Source organism: Physeter macrocephalus, chromosome 10 (assembly GCF_002837175.3).
Source record: "Physeter macrocephalus isolate SW-GA chromosome 10, ASM283717v5, whole genome shotgun sequence".
Taxonomy (NCBI): domain Eukaryota; kingdom Metazoa; phylum Chordata; class Mammalia; order Artiodactyla; family Physeteridae; genus Physeter; species Physeter macrocephalus.
Window position 1 is genome coordinate 32829139 of NC_041223.1, and position 19382 is coordinate 32848520.

The following is a 19382-nucleotide window of genomic DNA, read 5'->3' on the forward strand; positions in this document are numbered from 1 at the left end:
GTTTTTGAAGACAATATTGGAAAGTGAGACTCTAAAAAGTAGTAATGTCCTTTCCAGTGATTTTAAATGTCTGGAAAATCCAAACACATGCTGACATTCCTATAGGACAAGGGGAAAAGCTGAGGGCAGTAGCAAGTTTCAATCCCAGCTGCTCCACTTTCTAGCCAATAGCTTGTATATGTCTGTCAGTTTTGCATGGAACACAGCTGTGCCAATACCGTTAAGGATGCAAAAGGTCTTACCTTCTTCTCTACTGTAAAGAAGGAACCACCTCTCACCAGAGCAAAAACACCATCTAAATTAGCAGTGAGCCATGTCATCTTTTAATCCACGGTAACGGTACGGTAGTACATCAAATTTCTTATAAAGTTTTCCAACTGACAGTAGCTCTAAGCTACATAGCATTTTTAAAACCCTAGAAAAACATTAGGAAATAGTTCAAAGTCCATCTAGAGAATTTACTTTTTTTTCCCATAAGTAAAATCTGAGCAGGATTGCCTTTCAGGCAAAATAGAAAGTGGTATGAAGAGAGGCCTTGGGAGGGATGGCAAGACCAAACTCCACAACTCACACTAAAAAAGAATCTATTAAGCTTGGAAATACAAAAGTCCCTTAGCATTTAGGGGACATTTGCCACAGGTCCTTTAGAGAAACTCTACTATTGGTAAACGTACTGAAAAAAAAAAATACAGGAGGCAGTGGGGATGCATGTAACTATTTTTATTTTCATTTTCTTCCCTCTCTTCTCCTATTTGTACAGGTTAGTGGCAGCAAGGGGAATTGAGGAAAACATATTTTTAGGCTTCCAGTTTAAAAAAAAGTATTTGTTGGCCAGTCTGTGTTTCTCTTATCTTCTCTATTTGGGAATTATTTGTGCTCAAGGTAAAAACCCAACAGTACAAAGTGAAGAGGAAGTCTCTCCCACCACTGTTTTCTCTAGTTCCCCTTCCCAGAGGTAAGCACAGCGTTGGATTTCTCCTAGCTATTTCCAGAGAGGGGGGAGAATATTTTCTCATTTGGTTTTTCACAATTGATTTATACAAGCTGTTTATATACTGAAGAAATCAGCTCTCTGGTAGTGATATGCCTGGCAAACATATTCAATTTATATTTTTACTTTTTTTCATTGTATCTTTAACCAAACAGAAGATTCCAATTGTATGCAGTTAACCTTATCAGTATGTTGACTGATGGCCTCATATAATCATTAGAAAGACCTTCTTCAATGTTAGATTATATTAAAAATTTTCCCATGTTTTCTTCTAATAATTTTATATGCCATTTATCTTCCATTTTAATTTTCTGATGTATCTGGAATTCCTTTTTGTGTAAGAACTGAGGTAGGGATCTACTTTGTTCACAGGTAATCAGTCACTCCTTTCTCAGTTTGAAATGCTACTTCCATTACGTATTACTTTCATATATCAGTACTATACACCAAATCTCATGTGCATATAGATCAATATTAAGGGACTGACATATATACACTAATATGTATAAAATGGATAAATAATAAGAACCTGCTGTATAAAAAAATAAAATTAAATTTAAAAAAAAGACTTACCATTGTGTTCCATTAATCAGAACCAAACTGATTTAATTACCATTTGTATTAAAATACATATTTGAATATCTGATAAGATTAGCCCATTCTCATTCTCCTTTGCCAAAAGTTTCTTGTCTATTGTTACACATTTTATGTTGCCTACGAACTTTAGAATTTGATTTTTAAAAATCAGGTTAGTATTTTTATTGGGATCATGCTAAATTTCTACATAACTATAGGGAAACTTGGCGTTGTTGTACCACAGCAGCATTTTATCTAAAAAGTTTTATTGTATGTTACAGTTTTTTCAAACATAGATCTTTCTTAATTTTTGTTACTTTTTATTTCTTGGGTATTTTGTCACTGGGTTTCTATTGCACATTGGTGTGTTTTCTGTCAGTATCATTTCTATCTTCAAGTGATTGTTGTTTGGATGTAGAAAGGCTACTGATTTTGTTCATTAATTTAGCACTAAGCTACTTTAGTGAACTTGCTCACTTAAATAAAAAAACTTTTCAGTTCATTCTCTTAGTTCTAGAAATATAATTATGTCATCCAGATATATTTTTGCCTCCCCTTTCCCAATTTTAAACCTACAACTGCTATTATCTAACTATCCCCCACTACCCAGAGAGCAAAGGTAAACAAGTACACAACAGGAATGACGTGGACATCCTTGCCTCGCTCCTATTGAATGGGAATGCCTACTGTTTCATCCCTGAAAAAGTACCAATCAATGCCTGTTTTTTTTTTTTTTTTTTTTTTTTTGCGGTACGCGGGCCTCTCACTGTTGTGGCCTCTCCCATTGCGGAGCACAGGCTCCAGACGCGCAGGCTCAGCGGCCATGGCTCACGGGCCCAGCCGCTCCGCGGCATGTGGGAATCTTCCCAGACCGGGGCACGAACCCGCGTCCCCTGCATCGGCAGGCGGACTCTCAACCACTGCGCCACCAGGGAAGCCCCAATACCTGTTTTAACTGAGACTTTTTACCTAGAATTCCAGGAGACAAAATTAACTGATTCAGAGCTGCTGAGGGAGAGGAAAACAGAGAAAATGGGCAAAGGGCAGAAAAGAAGGAAGAGGGAAAGGTGGGAAAAGTGGAGGACAAGATGGAGAAACGTATTGGGGGAGAAATTATGGATTATTAGTGCAAACATTAACTATCTGAAAGCATGAACAACTCCTGTATATTTCCTTAAAGGTCCTTACTTCTTTTCATCTCTTCTTTTAAGAAAACGTTTATATAAGGACAGGAATTGTCCTCCTGGGGTTACTGGGATGACTGAATCTTCTACAAATCCTGACTCTAAATATATTAGCTAAAAGGGAAAAGTTGAGAAGAATGATAGACTGTATGAAATGTCAGGAATATGAAAAAGTCTGGAAAGAATGCTTAGCAGTAAAAATGATTCAAGAGAGACCTAACCTAACATCAACGGGGGATAAAACTGTGTTTCTAAAAACATTATACAGGCACATTACGACTTTCTACAAGGGTAGGGTATTTGGGGATCATTCCTGAGATATTTTTTAGCTTCAAATATCAGTTATACTTTAGAATGGTTTGCTTCATTGGTAATTTCCTGTGAGAGTAGCAATCCAAGAGAAAAATGGACAAAAGACATTGTCAATTCGCAGAAGAAAAAAATACAAATGTCCAGTTAACAAATGAAAAGGGCAACTCAGTAGCAAACAAAGAAATGCAAGCTAAAGCAATATCAAAAGTAAAGTTATAACTTCACTTACTAATTCACAAAAATGAAAAAAAGAGGGGTTGATTATGCCCCTTATTGGTGAAGTGTAAGAAAACAAACTCTAATAAGCTGGCAATGAGAGGACAAATTGGTACTTTTTTGAAGTTAATTTGGGAATGACTTTCCAAAGTTTAACTGTCCATTCCCCTTGCCATGCCCCCCATTTCACTTCTATGAAGACATCCTTTAGAAAGACTTGCAGAAGTACACATAATATCATGCATTCAGTGCTACAGTAATGGCAACAGCTTGGAAATAACTTAAAGGTTCATCAACAGAAGATTGTGCTGCATCTGTATAATAGAATATTATGCAGATATCAAAAATGATTGACATAGACCAATAAAGAAAATTTTTCACATCATATTTTTGAGATTTTACAACAGAAATAAGAGTCCAGGCCTGTTGATGTCAAACATACAGACGTGTTTGAATATGCACTGAAGTAACGCAGGAGGCAACCTCACTGTTAACGGTGCTTATGTTTGAAGAGCGGGATTGTGGGGGATACCTAACAGAACGCTCACTTTCTACATATCCAAATTATTCACGTTTTTGCAAGGAGCGTGTACTGCTTTTATTTCATTTCCATTTTGGGACTCTAATTAAATACAGAGCAAAAAAAAGGATGCTGTAACTTGTCAAATAAGATAAAAAGTAGACCAACACGATAGACATTTGGGTAATTCGGTGGACTTGCTAATTTAAAAACAGGTGTAATGTAGCCTTTGAGGCAAAAATGCAGAACTTGAAAAAAAATAGGAAATGGCGAAAATCACTAACCAGACTAAACCAGAAATTCAGGAATGAAATATTTACTTATGGTACATCATAATCTTGAAGCACAGAAAACAATTTTTACCTACCCGGGCAACGCTTGCATTTACTAGGTGCAAGGCAACATAAAGCATGAATTAAGAATTGGTATCTACCTTTAAACAATTTATAATCTAGAACATGCTCAAGGATAATGCTGTATATTGTAAAGCAAATCTTTTATCAGGATTGATCAGCTTTCTCTGTGCCTGGATCATCCTTACCTATTCACACAACTCCCTTCTGGCTTTCAGAGGGGGTGTGGCTTGATTTCTTTCCCCAGAGCTCAGTCCTTGCTGAGAGCCTTTGGTTACTCTTACCTTCCAACTTTGATTCAATTATGCAAATGGGTTTCTTATGGAGATTATCTGGCAACTTCAAAATTATTATTCTCATAAAGCATGCAGCCACCAAGTCTGGACAGAGATCTTCAGCTTCATTATGAGAGGGAAACTGGGCTGGGGCTCCGGAAAGGGGTCTTCCACTTAACCTGATTTAAATTTATCTCCTCGTAAAGATGACGGAGCAAGACTGAATTTTATTTAATTTTCATGCTCTGCAGTGAAATCTCTGTTCTGTCCCCTCCATTTACCCTGCTTCATCCTTTGTGTGCAGCACAGCCCAGTGTCTACAGAGACCCATGAGTCATCCCAGTGTGAGGGTCTGTCTGGGCAGGGCCTTATGGCAGGAGCTGGATGGAAGGGCAGGAAGGAGACCACCCTTGCACTCAAGGATTACCTCATACGTGCCTTTTCCCTGCTTAATCTGAACCTAAAGAAGGTATATTTACACTGAACTTTTCTTCAAGGCATTAGCAACCCTGGGGCTTATTTAAGATGAATCTATGCCAAGGGTGAGCTTTCCTATAAATTCACATGACTTCAATCTGAGTTTTAAAATGCCTTCAATCTTGATTTTTTTCCATCAAAATCAAATACTAGTAGGGTTATAGCGGTAAATTTTTGCTTCTGTACTCTATTTTTTTTGGATTGGCTGTAGTTACATGCTGTACCACAGATTTTATTTGTATCCTTTTGGAGTTTAACCAAACATTTGCTGGCTTTTTCTCACATTGGCTCAGTAAATCCTCACGATAACTATGAAAAGTAGTTATGACATCCCCCTCATAGCAATGAGCTAAGAGTTCAAGAAGGCATGCAATTTGTACGTAACTATCTTACAAGATTTCCAACTCCAGTTCTGACTATACAATTTCTGTAGCCATGACATTACCTCCTGAAGAACTGGCTGTGTTTTCAAAATGAAAATGGTATAGAGAATTGAAGTAATCACTCAGCTTATTCAGGCTTCAATATCCTTTGCTTTAAACCATATATTTATAGGGAGTCTGGATTATTTTTGTATTACTTTTTGAATGATAAAGAGGACTATCCTTTCTTCCTAAAATCTGCATAAGATAATGAAATCAAGAAATTAAGTAATCAAATAACAGTCCTAATTCTTCCAGTGGAACACCGACTATGTCCAAAGCTCCGGAGTGAATCTGACATCCTTTGTGCTCTTATTGGGCTGAGCGCCTAGAGCAGGGGGACAAGCAAGCACTAAGAACTGTTCTAGGCACAATGACGGAAGTATTCATGGGGCACAGAGAAGGTCAAAAGGAGATAATGACCTTGGGGTGGGGGAGGGAATGAGCAGGAGAGGTTTCATTAAGAAGGTGACTCTTAAGAAGTCTTAAAAGAACAGAGGAGGGAAAGCAGAGAGGCAGAGAGGAATTTCCAGCAGAGAAAACAGAAGGAAGATAAGCCACGAGTGGACCTGCATGAAGTCAGACTGATTGGAGATTTAGACCCAAGTAGTATCACTTTCTGTCAGCAATCCCCAAGCAGAACGCAGAATTCAGTGGTAAAATCCTTAAGCCTTGCTTGATGGAGACACTAGTCACCATCATAGCTCCCCTGCTGGACCTGTGATCTCAGATAGTAATTCCTTCTCATAAAATAGCTGAGGACTATGTCCTGCTTAAAAAGTCGTTTTAGGATTCATTCAGATTTAAATGGAATAAAGTTGACTAAACTAAGGTCTACAGACTTACTGAGATCGAGGTAGATGTTGGTTAAATGGTGACTTTTTAATACTAATGAATCCCAGAAAGAAGGGAAAATGTTTTATCCTGAATCTTTTCCAAGAGAACTACCAAGAAGTTCAAATGATTTATCTGGAGACTTTGGGGGAGAGGATGTAAATTGAGAAAAGAATAAAAAATTAAAAATGAGAAAGGTACTAGTGTTTATTGAGCTCTGATTTTTTTTTTTAGGAACTTAATACATATTATCGTATTTAATCTTCAGAAAAAGCTGTGAGAGAGGAAAAGCTGTACCATTTCACCGAGGCTCAGATAGGGTAAGAAATTTGCTCAACACCACACAGCCAGGAAGTAGAAGAGCAAGATTTCAAGTCCAGATCTGTTTAGCTTAAAATCATGTGATTTCTCCTTCAATCGTATTGCTTGTTAACAGAAATAGGATTAGGGGAAGGAGGCATAATTGGAAATGTTGGGAGAGAACAAGGAGATGAGGGGGAGAAAGAAGAGTTTACGACCGTGAATTTAGGATGTAGTGAGGAAAAATACATTATTTAAAGAAAAAACGTGTCATTTAAAGAAAAAATACATTATTTAAAGAAAGAAATCATATGCATCTCTGAATTGCATGGCATAGTGCCACGCCCTCAATAACTTGTGATTGTTGGTGATGACAAAATGAGTTCAGCTTCTAACCTTTATAAGAACCACTTACATAAAAATTATCAAGATAGTATGTGGGAAGTAATCAAGTTCCTCAAGAAAAAACCCAAAAAACCAAATACCACAAATACCCAAATACCACATCACCCAATACACAGATAAAAGAAAGATCAAATATCCCCAAAAGCAAGTAACGGATGGCAACACTCAATCTATTTAGCTTCTTATATATCTTATGACTTTGAAGCATAAGTTTTGGTATTTTATCTTTTTACTGCTACAGATTTGACCTAGCTCCAAAACTAAGGATATGAAAAACTAACTCCTGTTACCCTAAACTTATAGATAATATTTTAAAACTCAATCAGCTTAAAGATTTCACTTTTCACCTAAAGTACCAGATGAGAAGTATAAGCTAAGGAAATGTCAGCAAAAGGCTTTTATTTGTTAGCAGTGTTTATACAAAAGCTTTTTCTCTCTTTGCAGAGGGTAATTTGACAACATGATTTTTTTTCCTTTCAATTATATTAACACAATGATTTGATCAACTAATTATGATACACTCAAATAAAGGAATACCATGTAGTCAGTTTTACATATCTAGAAAATCATTTAATGACAGGAAGACATGTTCCATAAATATGCTAATTGAATATAAAAAGAACAATGTGGTAGCAATCTCATTTATTCAAAAATTTATATTTTACACACACACACACACACACACACACACACACACACACACACACACACACACACCCAAACACACAGGGCTGGAGAACAGACACCAAAATGTACACAGCTGTTTATAGTGTACTGATTGAGCTATACAAATGCCCCTGTTGTAACTAGAGATATACACAGAGAAAAGATATACATAAAGAAAATACCCAGATAAGCCATTTGGAAAAGAGCTGATTTTATGGTCTAACTAATGTAATTTCTAGTTTGCTCATCTATTAATAAACATCCCAAACAGAAAATCGCTTAAAATCTAGACTTTCATTTCTTCAGGCTCACGTGTGTCTTTATTCTCAAAAGTCAAATTACTCTGTTGTTACGTCAAGATCAACTTAAGAGCTAATACCATGAAATTAAAGCTTGAAGCAGTCAACTAAATGATAAAACTCCTTGTGCAAAACTGCAGACACATTAATTTTATCTCCTACCAATATAGCTGAAGTAATTCCTTTTTAATGATTTCAAAAAGGCTGACCAGCTAACTAGCTAGAAACCAGGAGTATAAAAAAAAGAAAAAAAAAAAAAACACCTCATGAATTTCTTAAATAGTTGGTTAAAGGCTCCAAATGTTTGCTACAAGGAAACCATCCCTTTACTGACCAAATACAGCCTTCATAAGCGCTGGGCAGGCAACTTCCTCAGCTTTCTCTCTCTACAAGGTCTTCTGGGATGAGACAGCTCCCATGCGTAGGAATTCATAATCCTTAACGATCAAAACAACATTTGGGTAGACACATAAAAGAGAAGACAAGTATTATGATATCAGAAAGATAAATAATTAGGAACATTCCACCAGTTCAAAAGCAACATGAAAAATGAAGCAAAACCAGTACCTAGAAAGAAACTAGCACTGGAAAATTTGGGCTCCTTCTGGAAGGAGCACCAGAAGAGTTCAGATGGAGTAGTGCCGCTCAAAGTAACACAGCATTGGTATAACCCGTGAGCTTGTTAGAAATGCAAATTCATGGGCCCTCTGCCACCTACTGCAGCAGTAACCCTGGGGATGGGCTCAGCAATGTGTTTTCACAAGCCCTCTAGGTGATGCTGAGGCTACTGAAGTTTGACAGCCACTGAGATGGAGGAATTTCCTTAACAGGCCCAGTCTTTACTCCAATGCAACAGTGGGGAGGGGACGGCTGACTGTATTCTTCTAAAACAGGACGCTTTTTCAGGGATGGAAGGAGGTGGGGAAGGGAATGCTGTTATTAGAGAAATATGGCTCGAGGCAACAATGTCCAGCAGTGCTGTAGGATCTGGGAGACCCCTCCTTGCTTCCCCAGTGGTCACTGCCAGCCATGAGGATGAAAGAAATGAGGAGAAAGGAAAAAGATAATTAGCATAGGATTGCAGGGGTCCCTGCACTGAGAAAATGTCCCCTTGTTCTCTCTTTATGCCTGAAATTCCTTTAATTGGGGACTGTACCTTTGTTGCACTGTCATTGTGTCCTTCATTCACGGTTAATGAAGACCAACTAAGCTCCAGATGCTTCTGGGCATTGGGGACCCAAGGCTAAAGGATGACAGGGTCTTCACTGTAGAGAAGCTCACAGGCCAGAATAACACATTTAAGATCGAAGTGCCAACTAACACACGAAGTCATTTGTGGTAAAATGTAATCAATCAACCATCCACCACAATGACCCAATGACCGATTCTTTCCTGTTTAGCGGAAAAGACTGAAAAAATAAGGCAAGAGAAATGTCTCCTCCCAAGGAAAAAGGAAGACAAAAGAGGACTCTAAAAACCAAGAGGACCTATTTTTGCCTAAACGGCTTTGACTATAGTATGACTTGCTTACCATCAACCTGGAAGAATCTATGAACCATAAGCAGGGCTTTGCAGCTTAACACAGTGCAAAGAAATGTGCAGAAACAGGGTTGGACACTCAAAAATAATGAACTTGGCTCTATAACATGAAATGTATAATTCCAATCCTCTTTGTTATTTAGCAGTTTATAAATAACAAATTTCCCATCTGGACAGAAAATAACTGACTACTGTTACATCTAAGTCAGCTGAGTCCTGATGCTGTGTCTGTGTAGCACACTGAGGCATTTCCCTCATGCAAGGTTAGGAAGTCATGCAGCTCTATTTTTCTTCCAGACACAGGCTCTATTTCAAAAATTCTATTTTCCTAAGACACACTACATGTAACAAGCTGATATAAGGTTCAAATCATCATTATGAATAAAGTTTGTAACCAATGTAAGTCATAACGATCCCTAACACTTACTTAGTTCTTGTAAGGTACCAGGCATTAAGCTTAGTGTTTTACATTCACTAAATTAACCCTCCTGGCAATCCTACTAGGGCCAGGTGGTGATCATTAGGGCTGTTCATCAATATTTCAGTTCTCTTCCCAGGTTCACAGGCCCACTGTTGGTTTTCATCTTCCCACTCCATGAAGTTAGGCAAGAGAGGTGGCTTACCTTGGTCTGTCAAATGTGAGTGAAGAGATGTATGTCCTTTACTGGCAAAAACCTTTAAGAGCCCGTGTGTGATTTGCTGTGATCCCTTCCCCTTGCCACAATGATCGTAATGCCATAATGACAACCTTCCAGATAATAAAAAGACAATCATCCCAGGTTCTCATATAAGGATGATGTGAAAGAGCTACTGGGCAACCCACAACGGACATGAGTGAGTAAGAAATACATCTTGTTTTAAATCATTGAGATTTGGGGACTCTTCGTTACTGCACATAACCTATTCTGACTGATACAGATAGGTACTACTGTTATTCCAATGTTATACCCAGAGAAGCTGAGAGTCAGATGGACTGAAAAATACCTTACTAAAACACAGTGGGTTGGTGTCACCAGGAAATGTCTTTTTGTTTAATACCTGATCCTCTGGCTTCAAAACCCAAAGGATTCATTAGCTGATTCCTCAAAGATTCCCCCTTGTGGCTCCAGTTCATACTTTGCCAAACTGATATATTACATGACTAATAATTGCTCAGTTTGCCCTCATCTAAAGAGTTTAAGCACATCGCCCACTGTGACTCAGTTTGTATGTGACTAAAGGAAAGACAAATCTAGATGCTTCTGACACTAAAGCTTGTGATTTTACCACAATGCTACATTGCTTTTATGGCTAAATGTATCCAGAAAGACTAAAAGTTCTGGTCCTTAATAGCTGTAATCTTGAGGTAATAATTTATGTTATAGCTTCAGGTTTTTTATTTGTAAAGTGAGAATACTTACCCTCTCTTCCTCATAGGTTGCTCTCAGCTAGGTTGTTTAAAGGGTTTGCAAACTATACATCAATAGAATTAGGAGTAGTAAATAGTAAAACTTCAGCTCTGAGACACTCCATGGTTTATAAGTGGCTCTAAAAAATGGAAATAATAACTTTGTATTCAGTTCTTTTAGAAGAAAAGCTTTTCATTTCCGTTATTAGGTATGAAAACATTTCTAAAATATAATATTTCATTCCAGGCTCCTCAAACAATATTAAACATAATTCAATTTTCTCTTGATGACTCAGAGTTGTTTTGCTTTATTTTAATTATGAATATCAACTCTGACATGGTTTTGTGTGATACTCTGAAAGTCTTGTAAAAAGTCAAGGTTTCCCCTTAAGAGCTTATGATCAAGAATGGGAAATGACTTTTTGAAAGCATAATCATGCCACTAGGCAAATATGGTTAGTGCTGTCACACAAGTAAGGTCCCACCGAAGTCTGGAGGAGGGCGAGATGACCCTGCTGTCAGCCGACACTGCCATTGGGAACAGTGGGTTCCTGCAACATTATTTCCCTGACCAGTTCTTGTTTGGGGCTTTGGCCTTAGAAATGAGAAAGCCAAGCAAATAGATTTACTGATACTATATGCAAATTAAGAGCAAGCAAAGTTGGAGTGAAGGCTTTGAGGATACATACACTTTGGGCTTTATGACATCTATTTGACTTGTTTTTTGACTTTTGGGGTATGTGTCTACTTCCTGTTTTACTGCTCTTAATCTGTCTGCAAATTTCCAGTGAATGTAAAGTTAGCATACTAGATCCTCTTTTATGTGTTTAGAAACATGCAGCATGACTACAAGAAAATAAATCTTTTCTAGATTTTACATTCCACATACATTCTCATAAAGAGGCCACTTGTTCAGGGCTTACCAATATATTGAAATTTCTTCACCTGGAAGATTCTTTCCATATGTACCCATACATTGCCAAGTCAATTTGAACCTGAGTAAACATGACTGTTGAGGATACTTTCAAACAAATTTTTAAAAAGCACTACCCACTTGTGTTCAAATTTTAATTATTTGGGTTTTTTTTAACTCTGTCATAATGTCAAAAGTAAGTATAATGTCAAAAAGGATAAAATGATGTACAACTCAAACTTGATCCTCACCTCCTTGGATCTACCTGTTGAGTGGGAAAGATAGACTTTGAATAAATAATTCTGAGTTACATGTGTTAAGAAGGGAAAATGTAGGATGACATGGAAGTGAATATCAAGGTGACCTATCTCAGTCCGAGAAGTATGAGGAAGTGACTTTACACTGAGATAGTGTAGAGAAGGGAGGGAAGAAGAACAGCACGTTCCAGGACTCTGAAATGGTTGAGTAGCCGGTTCTCAAAGAAATGAACAGAAACAGTGTGGCTCAGGCAAGGAGGTGAGTGAAAAGGTAGTAGGGGCAAGATCACATGAAGTTTCATAGATCATATTAAGGGCTTTGAACTTTATCTTAGGAGACATGATGAATGGGCTTTATGCAGAGAGAGACTAGGATCAGATCTGCATTATTATAAGACTCTTGTTGCCATATGGAAAGGAGGTACAAATGATCTAGGAAGACTAGTTAAGAAGCCCTGCGGCAATCCAGGTGACAGATGATGGTAACTTGAATGAAGGTGGCGGCTATGGGATGAATGAGTGGACGGAACTGAGGAAGGCAGTTTAGAAGGCAGAATAAATAGATCCTGGCATTAGAGTAGATGTGGGAGATAAAGGAGAGAAACTTGTCAAGATGATGCCCACATGCTGGCTTGAGCAATTGGATGTGGATAATGGCACCTTTTAGAAAAGTAAGGAACAAATAGAAAGAAGCTGCTGGAGGGGAAATTTTAGCTTTGAACATGTTATTGGATCTTACATTCCTAGAGACTTACTGTTAACTAACGATATGTACACACACACACACACACACACACACACACGCACGCACACATCAAAAGCTGAAAATTTAATCCATCGATAAAACAAGCATGAGGCTTAATGACTATGAATCATAATAATGCTGTTTTTCTTAGTGACATAGAATCTTTGAATCTTTACACTAGTCAAATACTACATGATGAATGTGATTTTGGAACTAATTTATGTTCTCTTACAGTATTATTTATTTTATAACTTGAAAAAGAATCTCAGTAGCAATTAGTATAGAATAATTGTTAAACTTAATTTACTATTAAGAAAACAACAACCCAAAAAAGACTGATTCCAAAATAAATGTCTTAATAAAAATCAAGGTAATTATGACATTTAAAATGCAAAAAGAAAAAAAGTAGCAATGTCTATAAAATATTCAGTATATGAAACAGTTTGAAGTCTTGGAAGAAAAGGGAATTCAATGTACTATTGTTACCAAATTGTTTCTAGTTTAATTTTCAAATGACTTGTTTCAATAAAGATGATAAATTTTCACTAATGATGCTTATAAATACTATAATACTTCCTTACACATATATAGCACAGTAACTCATTTACACATCAGATTGAAGTTTTCTTTTAAATAAGGGCACAACCTCAGACACCCTCTAAAAATTGTCTTGTGGGCAGCAGGAAAGGAGGCATCTAATGACACTTCAGTAGAGAGAAATAGATCTCATGAGCAGGAAAGGGGTGACACATTTATTGTAATTATTTAGTAAACTATAAAAATGGTGTTCAAAGGAGTCCCAGTGTCCTTTCAAAAGTTAAGGGTCTATTACGTTATGGAGATTTTGGGTCTCTTTTTTCTAACTACTGACATGTAGTTTTCTTTAAATTATAAAGAGCTAACTTCTTCACCAAGTAATGATGCAATTCATTAATAATGAAGCTTGCTGTTGGTAAGTCAAGCACACAGAATCGAGAAGCACATACTAAATGGTTCATCTCTTCAGCTTCCAATTTCATCTTGTCGTCTCTACAGGGTGCAGGGGGAATTACTCTCTGCTGCTTATCCTCCTGACTTGGTACCTTATCACGCACTTGGAAGGAGAAAAAATCCCTCCCCCTTTGGGCTAGACCTCTGTTCTTTACATCCCCCACTGTCTCTAACTCCTTGACTCTCTTCCCCTTGCTCCTACTTCTTCAGAGGCTAAATTTGCAAGCCCTTACATTCCACTGAATTCTATTCTGAATGGGTCGGTAGGGATGGGCTTTTAGCCCTCATGGATAGATTATCTATAAAAAAATAAAACCTTTTATACTGCCCCCATATAATTTACAAAACAATAAAATCTTTCATAATGCCGTAAAATGATTTACCTCCTATGAGTTAATAATGCCAAAAGAGTCTCTGACTCTTCCCTTCCTTTGTATTTAATATCCAAAGATTGGTTTGGAAGTTCAGTACATTCCTGGCTCCAGAAAAACAGTGTGTGTGAGCAAGGAAAAATATCCCTCCAACCACATGTATGCATTTGCTGGCTGACTTGTTTATTATGCGTCTACTCCATCAGGCCAGGAGCTCTAAGAAAACATTTTTGTTCATAAGTTCCTAGCATAGTACTTGATGCACAGTATACTCTCAGATAACATTTCTTGAATGAAGATGAAGTCTAGAGAACTGGACTTGGCCAAGTGATGCTACAACAAGTCACTTCTCTGTGCTCAAGAGGTTGGAATTCAAGAAAAACAATGCATGCACACATTCTTGTACACTGGACTGTGCAACGTACACGTAAGGAATTATAGTATTTACAAACACCATTAATAAAAATTCACCATCTTTACTGAAATGAGTCATGTGAAAATTAAGCTAGTAATAATTTGGTAACAATGATACATTGAATTCCCTTTTCTTCCAGGGTTTCAAAGTGTTTCATATACTGAATATTTTATAGACATTGTGCCTTTTTTTCCTTTTTACATTTTAAATGTCATAATTACATTGATTTTTATTAAGATTTTTATTTTGGAAGCAGTTGGAAGCAGACTCTTGTTGTTTTCTTAATAGTAAATTAAGTTTAACAATTATTTCATACTAATTGCTACTGAGATTCTCCTTCAAGTACAAAATAAATAATATGTAAGAGCACAGAGATTAGTCCCCAAATCACACTCATCAGTAAGCATCTGGCTCTAGTGTAAAGATTCAAAAGTTCTATTTGGAATAGGGAAGTTAATGATATTTTAGACAGATGATATTCAAAAGTTCTAAGGTAGCAAAATGTTTGATATGTTCTAGGAACAGAAAGAAGGCCAAGTGCTTGGGGGTGAATAGCACAAGGTGAGGCTGCAGAGATGAATAGGGGGCTAGTCATGCAGGTGTACATGAGAATTGTGGAATTTGTTAAGTGTGTTTAAGTAGGTTAGTGACATGATCCAATATGCAGACATCACTTTGGCAGCTGTGAGGATAATGAATCACAAGGTGGCAAGAATGGAGTAAGAGGTAGACCAGGCGAGAGATGTCGGTGGGTTGGACTAGGCTTGAGACAGGAAGTGCTGAAAAGAACAGAACAGACCACAGAATACACTGATCCATTCTACATAAAGGATAAAGGAGAAGAGCCAAGAACATTTCCAGATCTCTGGCTGGGGCTTTGCAGGGGCGGGGGGTATGGTTGTGCCATTTACTGAGACTGGGAAGAAGAAGAAGAAGATTTGTGCTCTGGAGGGCAGTATCAGGATTCAAGAGTTCAGGTGTGGGCATGCTGAGTTTGAGATGCCTGTGACACATCAAAATGGAGATGTCACATAGGCACTGGCTATAGGAGCATGAAGCATAGGGGATGCCTACTTGACATCTGCATTTTATATCTCATAGCCATCTCAATGACAAAGTTTTAGCACAATTGAGACTAAAGGGTAGTCCAAAACAGAGGGAGTTTGAAGGTAGCTCTAGGGCCAAGATCTGGGCTGGAAATATAAACTCAGGGTCCTTAGTATACATCCCATGTGGAGAATGGAAAGTACCTTAGACCTTTTGTCTGATTTAAAAGTACAGATCTGATGGAATGTAAATGAGGAACTGCTGGTACTTGGATTCCGAAATTTTCATCATGGATCTTGGACACAAAATCCTCTGACGACAACTTACTCCTAAATAATTAATGCACATGTATATTTTGGAGAAGATATGCTATAAATATATGTTAGTTTCTCATTGAATGCAGAATCAAACATCAAACCTTTGCCTTACTAAAATATGTATTTTCACATTAAAAATAAATCTTAAAAAACATTGACACGAGGAGTCTCAAGAAATCATTTCTCTTCAATTATATGTTCCAGAATCTTGGTTAAAAAATAGGACCGCAGATCTTCCGACTTTGGTAAATTATTAGGTAACTTCTAAATCCACACTTAAAATGGCATTGAGCTCTATTCCCCTTCACGAACAATTCATTCCTGGAGCCATGTGGTGGAGCTAAGGAAGGCAGAAATCCACACAGGAGTAGAGGAGCCATGATGACAGAGAGTGGGGTGTCAAAGTCTGGCTAGGATGAGGACGACGTACACTCATAGGGGTGGCAGCTCCAACCACGGTGTCCAAATCTGATTGGAGGAAAGAAGGCATCCCCACAGCAGGGCATGGGGTTGTGGGGTGGGAGGTGTCTAGCCACAGAGTTTCAGAGCCTAAGCAAAGCAAGAAGCATTTCTACCTGGGACTCTGGCCCAGCACAGGGCATCAGAGCCTGAGCAAGGCGAGATAGGACTCCCTGTGGGAGGGGACAAGGGGGCCTGACATGGGTGTTGAGACCTGGGCAGCCTGAGGAAGGAGTGCTATTGCACAGTAGCCTAGTGCAGGGAATCAGAGCACTGACAATGAGGAAGGAGTCCCCAGGGGGTGGGTTGGGAGCACCAGTGATGAGAGATTGTGTACTTACTGAGAGGGTCTTGAGCGGCAGCGACACCGATAGCAATGAGCACGCCTATCATCCAGATATTGGTTTCTAAATACCATTCTCCATTAAAAAGAATCAGGGCTTCTGGGAGAAATGGCTAATTTCAGAGCTAAGGCAGGGAAAGTATAAGATGATCTTGGAGCAACATGTGCCTCCCAAAAAACAAGGAAATGCTCAAAGATTAATGGGGGTGTGTCAACATAAAAGCCAGCTTGAATAAGCTCCCACTGGCCAAATAAGGGATAACTGAGCATCAGAATAAATGATAGTAACAGATTATAACCCATTAAACCGTGAGGCCGCAGTAATATAAACTCACATACCTGTAAACTGAAAGATACTGGCATAAATTCAAAGTACCCCTCACAAAATACCTATTAACTAAAAATGGAAAACAACGTGAACCTTTACAGTGGCACATACCCCTTTATCAAGGCATCAAAGTGAACACCATTATCATGAGATGAACTGAAATCGCACACCAAATGACACAATACAGTGCCATGCAGGGATCCAGAATAAGCCACTGTGGCATACAAATTATTTTAAGCTAAAGCCGTTTGAGTTCCTGAAATCCCTTATCTGCCGAAAAGCAGAGCTTCTCAAAAGAACTCAAAAAATTCAATTGTCATAAATCCCATCCCTGGGAACAGCTCCAATCTTCTCTTTCAGCGAGAGAAGTTGGCACTGCAGCCAAGCAGATACTGTCACAAAACTATTACATATCCTATCTGTTCTCCTAAGGTCCATTTATCTTTCCAAAATGTCATTTGTTTTTCCTTAAGTGCCCTTTCTCTCCACTTCCCTTCTAAGAAGTTATTTGCTCTCCCAGAGGTATCCCCCTGGCCCTATTAAGATGGTATGTAAGCCCCAAATCCTAACTGCCTCCTTGAGTCACATTTCTTTGAGAACTCCCGTGCATACGTGCATTAAATCTGTTTTTCTTTCCTCTCGCTCATCTGTCTTTTGTCAGTTTAGTTCAAAGGCCTCCGAACACTGAACTAAAGACAGTAAAGGAGAATTGATTTTCCACCTCACCAACACTTCTGTGATATTCCCACCAAACCTGAATCTAGCAACAAGGAAGCATCAGACAAACCCACAGTGAGAGACATCTTACAATAACTGGCCTTTCAAGATCATGAAAGTCTAGGAAAGACTACAGAAACATTCCAGATGGAAGGAGACTAAAGAGACATGACCACTGAATCCAACACATGATTCTGGACTAGATCCTTTATATTAGAGAGACAACTGGCAAAACTTGAATAGGGTCAGAAAATTAGATGTACTAATGTACCAATGTGAATGTTTTGAATTTGATGGTTATATTATAGGTGAAGGTTATCATGCCAACAAGTTATTTTCAAGTGGCTTAGGAAAAAATGTTCTTTGTACTATACTTGCAAAATTTCTGCAAGCATGAGATTTTAAAACAATAAACACTTCCCAAAATGGCATTGATTTGATTTAGTGACCCATCCACTCATCCCAACATAGTCAATTACTGGTTTGAAACAAATCTCGAGTGTCAATGTGAGATGCCATATTGAGTTTTCCAAAAATTCCACTTGACAAAGGCAGCCTCCCGATAGTAGCCAAGTCTACAATCCACTGTGGTTTCCCTAGACCTGTGACATCACTAATAACTTATTCTTTTTTTTTAAAACATCTTTATTGGAGTATAATTGGTTACAATGGTGTGTGAGTTTCTGCTTTATAACAAAGTGAATCAGCTATACATATACATATATCCCCATATCTCTTCCCTCTTGTGTCTCCCTCCCTCACACCCTCCCTATCCCACGTGGTCACAAAGCACCGAGCTGATCTCCCTGGGCTATGCGGCTGCTTCTCACTAGCTATCGGTTTTACATTTGTTTTTTTGTTTGTTTGTTTGTTTGTTTGTTTGACTTTTTTTCTTTTTTAACATCTTTATTGGAGTATAACTGTTTTACAATGGTGTGTTAGTTTCTGCTTTACAACAAAGTGAATCAGTTATACATATACATATGCTCCCATATCTCTTCCCTCTTGCATTTCCCTCCCTCCCACCCTCTCTTTTGCACCCCTCTAGGTGGTCACACAGCACCGAGCTGATCTCCCTGTGCTATGCAGCTGCTTCCCACTAGCTATCTATTTTACATTTGGTAGTGTATATATGTCCATGCCACTCTCTCACTTCGTCACAGCTTACCCTTCCCCCTCCCCATATCCTCAAGTCCATGCTCTAGCAGGTCTGTGTTTTATTCCTGTCCTACCCCTAGTCTCTTCATGACTTTTTTTTTTTTTTTACATTTGGTAGTGTATATATGACCATGCCACTCTCGCACTTTGTCTCAGCTTACCCTTCACCCTCCCCGTGTCCTCAAGTCCATTATCTAGTAGGTCTGTGTTTTTATTCCTGCCCTGTCCCTAGGTTCTTCATGACGGTTTTTTTTTTTTTTTGGTTCCATATATATGTCTTAGCATACGGTATTTGTTTTTATCTTTCTGACTTACTTCACTCTGTATGACAGACTAGCATTTATTGTTTGTAGATTTTTTGATGATGGCCATTCTGACCGGTGTGAGGTGATACCTCATTGTAGTTTTGATTTGCATTTCTCTAATGATTAGTGATGTTGAGCACCCTTTCATGTGTTTGCTGGCAATCTGTATATCCTCTTTGAGAAATATCTATTTAGGTCTTCTTCCCATTTTGCATTGGGTTGTTTGTTTTTTTGATATTGAGCTGGGTGAGATCCTTGTAA

At 38.2% G+C, this 19382-nt stretch overlaps 1 protein-coding gene across 4 annotated transcripts in view; it reads right to left on the reverse strand.

Moving 5' to 3' along the window:
* Positions 1–19382, reverse strand: part of TMEM200A (transmembrane protein 200A) — a 69256-nt gene that overhangs the window by 11389 nt on the left and 38485 nt on the right. Inside the window, exon 2 of one of the 4 annotated variants that reach the window (XM_028494448.1) lies at positions 8165–8267. The exons of the other annotated variants lie outside the window; for them this stretch is intronic. The gene's annotated coding sequence lies outside the window, so the exon portion shown is untranslated. The remainder of the gene's footprint in view (positions 1–8164; positions 8268–19382) is intronic. 4 annotated transcript variants of the gene reach the window in all.